Below are 8,382 nucleotides of genomic sequence, written 5' to 3' on the forward strand. Positions count from 1 at the left end.
TGCGTAGGAGGTTCACAAGTTTCCAATACTCCTTAGGGTTTTCAGTTTCCAAATTTTCTAGACGATTTAGAATTACATTTTTAAATTCCCTTTTTTTATACTTTCTAAGTTTTGCATACTTTTTATATGTTTTAAAAAATGACCCACGAATAAATGGGTCTTTAGGATATTTATTCATCAGTGCAGCTTTTCCATCAACATATTTTTTTTAACGATGTCAGTTCATGATCAAACCATTTTTATGCTATAAATGCGATCTAACATTTTGAGGAATTCGGGTAACATCTAGAGTGCAACAAGACGCTGTTCTCGGCCACATACAACTATAATAAATTACTATTTGGCAAACTATTAGTATTAGTTACACAGCACTAACATTATTTTCTGATATGACAGCATCATCGATAGCAATACTAAAAACACATAAAATTAACGTAAAAATGACGAGCTCCTGTATTTTATTTAATTTATATCGTTTTTTGTTGTTGTTATGCAATCAATCTTTTATAGAATACAAATGCGCATTTAAAATTACCACCCAATACTAAGTCCTTCATGGTCACATAATTCGAACAGGAAGAGATATAAAAAATGTAAGCGTACCCATACAAAGTCACCTACATGTAGATAAAATGTTATTATGTTCAAATCGACACTTTGATTTCCCCTCCCCCAAGAAAGTTTCATCGTTTGCAGTCGTATAAGGGGCCTGGTATGGGGGGTTTGGGGCGGGGGTGTCTCGTCACGATTCACGAGATTATTTTTTGGTCAATCACGATTCAAAGAAAATAAATTTCCATGATCACGGATCACGAAATATGTATATATATAAAAAAAATCTGTAAAAAAACGGATCACGATATAGCGAAAATGCGCCGATCATGAAGAACTTAAATAACCCACTCTTAATAGTACCTTTTAAAATGAAGATAAAATTAAAAGTTAAAGAAGACTCAACTTTTAGTTAATGTGTTCATGTAAATAAATGCTAACTTTTTACAGGAAAAAATATTTATACTGAAAACTTTTTTTATCAGTATATTTTTATCATGATAGTTGTGTATATTTTATATTATTTGAGGTTTGTCTCATTCGTAGTGTTACAAAATTTTCTATGACACGTGATCCTATAGGTGCATATAGACCATAGATATGTCATATTGTGACCTGCTTTCCAACAGTGACGTTGAAAACATATAATCCATTGACGTCATAATATTTGATCCGGCGTTTGTTATTCTATCGAGGTTCGGACTGGAGAAAGGGAGTTATATAATCATGATAATAGAGTGTGTTCCTTGCTTTTCTAAAATTAACTTAATTGCTTTTTCTGTGGCCAGAGCGTGCAATGGCTAGTCATAAATTGCATACTGCTCGACTTAATGTTGCATTTTTCAAAAATATGTTTGTTAAGAACTCAACTGCGAGTACCCTCAGATCAGAACTTCTTGTCTTTTTTTCGTTGGGAAATACAAGTACCCGGCCACGTCCACTGTCCCATGTAAAGGGGGCCCCTCTAATATGTTCATACCCGCTTCATTGTGTATATATATTTGTTTGTCTTAAGTCAGGAGCCTGTTTGTCGTTTATTTTTTATGTGTTACATATTCGTTTTTCGTTCAATCTTTGTACATGAATGAGGCCGTCAGTTTTCTCGTTTAAATTGTTTTACATTTGTCATTGTCTCTTGTGGAGAGTAGTTTCATTGGCAATCATCTCTTTTATATGTTGCTCTTCTAAAACAATTATAACTGTGATTAGCGCTTCTATGAACTTTCGGCAGTTAGAAAAAAACCTGTGGATAATTTATTCACTTGTAGTGCCACTGACCTTAATAAAAGGAAAAGATTTTGTTGAATATAAACAATAAGAAAAATATCGCGTTCATATCTATTTAGCTGCTATTTCAATATTTATAGTAAAACAAAACAAAAAGGATAAAAGAAACGTTTCTAATACATGACATGTACGAAGAATGATGAATCTGTAAAGACAAATGTTTCGATTGATCTAGAAAACTGGGGTGGTGTTCTCGAAGGTATCCTAAGATTCGTCCTAAGTCATAGATAAGACCGATTTTAGGATGGACTTAGGATCGACTTAGGACACTCTTAAGTTATTTCTCGAAGCTCTCTTAGACGAATCTTATGTTAGGACATCCTAAACATTTCCTAAGTCGAAATTTTAAATCTTTAAAGTAATTTTTTGATAAAACATTTATTAATGACGAAATTATTAAACAAAATTGTTTACGAATTTTATAATAACATGTACAGAATTAAATGCATAATTACCAATGCAATTATATGAAAAAGGATTGTTATTTAAACTTGAAAACAATTTGTTTTGAAATGAGAATTAAACTTGTTGTGTAATCGTATCGTGAAACACGAAGTTCAAAGTTTAAAATCATGCACAATTTCTTTATATACGAGTTATTAACCCATTTCTCTGACGTCAGTCTATTGTTCTACCGGTGGATTATTTTTCAGGAATCCACTGACCACCATGTTAACTTATGATAACTTATATCATAACTTTTAACTTAAGATATTTTGTCCTCTCAAAAACGATTGACTCGTATAGGTTCGAACTCGCGCGAATTTTCGACAGTTAAGTCTTTAGTCTATGCATGATACCACTAGACCACGAGTACTGATATAAATTGCTATTTTAATATCACTCTTATAGCGTTTATCTGTCAATGCATGTCAAATAAACTGTATTTCTGTCTTTTTGTTATCTAATGAAATATATAAACACTATAAAATCAAGGAACTGTAGATATTACTTACTAGTACAATTCCTTGATAAAATAAACATCCATGTAAACATTACACTTATCCCTTTTAAGGTACAAGGCCTTTCCCTTTTCATTATATTTTGATTTTATGATTATAATGATATCATACTATGATCAATTAATATTTGTTTGATTATAAATGGTCCAAATATACATCAACATTTAGCTAACTCATATGTGAATAAAGTGTGATTAAATACGACTGTAAAACTATTTCTTTGACTGTGAAACCAGAAACAAAATCGTCAACTTTAGAGTAAAAATGAAATATAGATACCTCTAAGATTAAAAACAATATTTTGGTAGAGAAAAACATTACAAAAAAAATCATTCCGAGGACTGGGCTTGAACTTGGCACTGTTAATATCACATTTTTTTTTCTTTCGGTGCCAACGACTAGACGGTCACGGCTATGAACAGCTTACATTTAACAATGCAAAATTGACATAATTATATATTGTATATTTGAAGCAAAAGCAATTCTGCTTGGGTTTTAGGATACGTACCACAAAAACAAGTTCATTAACTGATTGTCGATGGATGACAAAGGCAATAACGTTAAAAAAATCAATACAAAATGAAAGGGAACCAGTTTGAACAAAACGTATATATCATATTTCAATTATGACCAATCATAGTATCTATTTTATCAACAACTGGTGAAGTGGTGTTAATATGAATTTTACACTTCAGTTTTATAGTAATTTAGAAAGTGTGTTGGGATTTTTTTATTTTTATTATTGAATGTTTGTTCGAAATTCAATCAATCGGGCCACCCAATGGTTTTATCATTAGGTTTCTAAATACTACATTTTTATGTACATATTAAAGGTTTCCAAATGTTGGTAATTAAAAAAATTAAACTTTTCAAAAAAAGATTTAAAAAAATCCATACATTAGTTATATGTCTTTCTGAATGAATTATAAATACTAAAATCTAATCAATATAAATTAGTTGTAAAAAATCAATAATGAAAGAATAAATCATTTACAAATACAAAATCTGGTAACAAAAAGGGAAGATAACTACATAATTAAGTTAAATTGAACTTATATTAAGTTAAATATAAATGTGAACCGTGTGGGTCTAGTCAGTTCCAGCTATTAGACAATAAAAAAGACAAAATAGGGAATTATTTTCATGAAATTCAGTTGATTCATTGTCAGATCATGAAACAGATTGTCGTTTTACTAGGAATGAGTTAAGCTAGAGAATTGATAAGAAGTAGTGGATTCGAAAACGATAATCAACTCGTGACTAAAGTCGCTCGTTGATTATCGTTTACGAATCCACTACTTCTTATCAATTCTCTAATACATAACCGATGGTGCGTTTCATTTTATGTTCATTTTCACGTAAAATAATGAACAAAAAGCGAAATCCAAACATTATTACACTAGGATGAAGATAGGATGCTCTTAAGACACCTTATTGGGTGTCCTAAAGTTAGGACGAAAAATGAGATATATCATAAGTTAAGAGAGCTTCGAGAACACGACTTGGGACAAAGACTTGTCATAAGATAGACTTAGGACACGTTCTAATCCTAAGATAGCTTCGAGAACACCACCCCTGGTTTACAGGTGTGCATCACTGATATTTTATTGGTATATTATAATCAGCATTCGTTGTTTAAGATTTTGGTAACATGCTACACAATTATAATCTTAATCTATTTATAATACACAGAATAATTTTGTTCGCTGTTGAAGCCGGAACGGTCTTGTATTGCTTACTATGTACGGTATGCGTTTTTCTAATTGTGGAAAGCGTACATTGTTCTTTTGGTCTTTGGTGAATTCTTTAGTTCAACTGCTGCCAGTGTCTCATTGAGAATCGTAGTACATCTCCTTATTCTTATATATTTTGAAGTAATTCTTTTGTAAATGCAGGTCATGTTGCAGGAGATTCTTATTTTTGCCCTTCTACTGCGTATTATACGATATGATTTTGCTCGCTGTTGAAGATGGTACGGTCTTGTATTGTTTACTATTTACAGTATGCGTTTTTCCAATCGTGGAAAGCGTACATTGTTCTTTTGGTTTTTGGTGAATTCCTAAGTTCAACTGCTGTCTCATTGAGAATCGTATCACATCTCCTTAATCTGATATAATTTTGAAGTCATTCGTTTGTAAATGCAGATCATGTTGCAGAAGATTCTTATTTCTGCCCCCTATTGCGTATTATACGTTATGATTTTGCTCGCTGTTAAAGATGGTACGGTCTTGTATTACTTACTATGTATTAATACAGTATGCGTTTTTCTAATTGTTCAACGAGTACATTGATCTGTTGTTGTTGAAATCCTTGTTCTTTGGTCTTTAGTGGATTCTCTGATTCAACTGTTGTCTTATTGACAATCGTAGCACATATTCTGAATCTTATATAAATATTACATACCATAAACAGTAACACAATCGTGTTTTTTTCATAATTTTATTAAATTTTAAAATTATAAAGTTATATGTACAATTCAAACATTCATTTGGCTTATAATTGTTTTTTTTTTTCCATTTCAAACTACCAATATTTTTTCTTCCAGTTTAATCTTGTGAATACATTCAGCAATAATTTTCTTGATCATAGGTAATAAAACTGCATCTTCTTGTTCTTTCTTTTCGCGCTTGTCGTTTTCCTGGGCTATAACACATGGATTATCCCCCTGTCCTCTAAAATCGTCAGAACATTCGGTTACTTCAATTGTTGGAATAGCTCAGAGGGATGATACTGATGGCACACCTATTGTTGATTTTGTTGTTGAATCTTCTGACGTCAAGAAATAAAAACCCATGTCTTCGGTCTAAAGATTGCATTTTGTCTAACCCAACCAAAACGAATCTTTCCGTTCATTAAAGATAATTTTAATTTTAATTGGTGACCTGTTGTAATAAAAAAATATATGATACATAATACAAACTCAAATGTTTTCATCTTATTTACTGTCAAACTGTTAAGTTACTAGAGTTGTTTCATTGGCAATCCATTTATCCTTAATTATATACACACTTCGTTAATAAGTATAGATTATTACATGGCATTTTTCATATCAAACCCTTTATCGGCCCAAGGTTGTGATATCAGCCCAAGAGCCACAGGCTCGAGGGCTGATATCATGAACAAGGGCCGATAAAGGGTCTGATATGAAAAATGACATGTAATTATCTTTTTATCATATACTTCAGCAGAAGATATACAGACAAGAACTATTAAAATTTAATTTTGTTTGTCTTTGCACTTTCAGAAAATATTTACAGACAACCAAAACAAATTCTTTACTTTTTTTTTAATTGTTTTATTAATATAGTAAGCATTTAATTTGTTTTGACACAACAACTATCATGTTCTTCAATAATATTGCCACCTCAATTATGTCTTTCAAAACATGTTAAACTTAATTAATTTTTGCTCCTCAACTATTTTGGGAAAAGTCTTATCACTTGCCGTTTTCCGCGTTCTGTTGTCGTTTTCAATCAAATTTCCGGAAATGCACGAAGTTGCATGTGATAAACGTCACGGAAATTAACGGAAAGGCATGTGATAACATTCCGGAAGCAGTCAATAAAGGTACCTTTATCAGCCCGCTATGGAAATTCTTAAGAATCTGGTCAATAAAGCTAGTAATCCTTTCATAGCCTTGTGATATTTTCAAATGTTATTGAACTGTAAAATTTTAGTAATATTTTATACAAGTATATGATAATATACCATATCTCCTTATTCAGTCATTTATATACGACATCTCCTTACATACATGTATATACCACTGTGTCCACATCTCCTTATTTATATACCACATCTTCTCATTCTTATTCGATTTACAATTTGGCAATTTATTTAAAAGAAGGAAAAGATTGATAAGTTTTACTTCAAAAATATGTTTTCCAAACTCTCGGTTCTTTATTTTAAACAACAAATATTGTGCTTTAATGGCGAATTCTTTTCTATGGAGTATCAAGAGATAGGGAATTGGGATGATCAGAAAAATTAATTCTCTTTTTCGAAAATTGATTTACCGATTCGATTTGGATATAATTTAAAATCGGTCGGTTTTGAGCATTTCATTCTGACAGTAAATACTTAACCAACCTGTTTTGATGTTGATAATTCCTCTGCTTTTGTATCACGTGTTCCTGGATTTGCTCGAATTCCAATATTTATGGGGAAGAAACAGCCTTCTAAAATAATTATTAAAATATAATATTTAATACCGTAGATGAAACTAAGTTGTAGTAAAAGTGTTTGCTTTTTTTGAACCGCTTGAAAATATTTGCACTTTAAATCTAGAATATCAAACATAACTTTCTATTTGAAATATGAATAAAAGCAAAATCATAAATATTATAAAATATTATAAATATACATAAAACAAGAGTTACCTTTACGATTCTCCGTATTGTCAAACACACATTGACTCTCAGTCTTTGATATTCTGAAATATTTTCCATTTATCATTCCCAGTACTTCGTAATCATTCCCAGTACTTCGTAATCATTCCCAGTACTTCGTAATCATTCCCAGTACTTCGTTATCATTCCCAGTACTTCGTAATCATTTCCAGTACTTCGTTATCATTCCCAGTACTTCGTAATCATTCCCAGTACTTCGTAATCATTCCCAGTACTTCGTAATCATTTCCAGTACTTCGTTATCATTCCCAGTACTTCGTAATCATTCCCAGTACTTCGTAATCATTCCCAGTACTTCGTAATCATTCCCAGTACTTCGTAATCACACTCTTTGTTGTATATATCGGCCAACTTTTCGTCGAATCCAGTGGCTTGGATAAAATCCTACAAAACAAATCTTGCATGTTATCTTGTTATCTTCCCCTAAACATAAAAACTTATGATATTTTTTAGAGAAAAATTACATAAGTTTAGAAGTTATTTGACAGTAAATTGTTTGTAAGAATTTCATGTGTTTCTGTACAAATTGTTATATTTATAACAAAGAGTCATTGAATGATTTGTTTCATTACTGTCGTTCAATTACTAAAAATATCTCAAATTTAAATGTATGCAGTGCTTAATAAATTTCATTTGAATTTTCATAGCTCTAATCTCTGAAAAAATACCCTAAAAATACGGACTTTATTGACTTTACTTAGTATCTGTGTAGGCTTTAAGTAAAGTTAAGCACTAGTACTTCGAAGTCGTACTTGAAGTATACAAACCTCAGGTACTGGTGTGTTGTAGGTGAATCTTTTGTCCATTGGGCAATACATATTTATTATAGATCAATACAAGATAAGTTCTACCACTGTCACATAATATTCTAGAGAAAATTATTACAAAAACAATGAAAGTTCATTCCCGTCCTGTTCCTTTGCCATATATGCAGCCTGTATTATGTCACTGTAGGCATGGGAAAAGCTCTCTTTCATGACAGATGACAACTTCTCTCGGATGGCAGTAACATAATAGAAGAAATGTTTGAGAATAGTTTTGTTGCAGACAGAACATAAATAAATATTACGAAAAAAACAAAACTCGAAAAGGATGACATACTGTGTGTTAAGGTCCTTCCTCTGGCTAAAAATGTGTGTTGACTGCTGCAGTTCCTTTCATTACTGACATTT

Source organism: Mytilus trossulus, chromosome 4 (assembly GCF_036588685.1).
Source record: "Mytilus trossulus isolate FHL-02 chromosome 4, PNRI_Mtr1.1.1.hap1, whole genome shotgun sequence".
NCBI classification, from domain to species: domain Eukaryota; kingdom Metazoa; phylum Mollusca; class Bivalvia; order Mytilida; family Mytilidae; genus Mytilus; species Mytilus trossulus.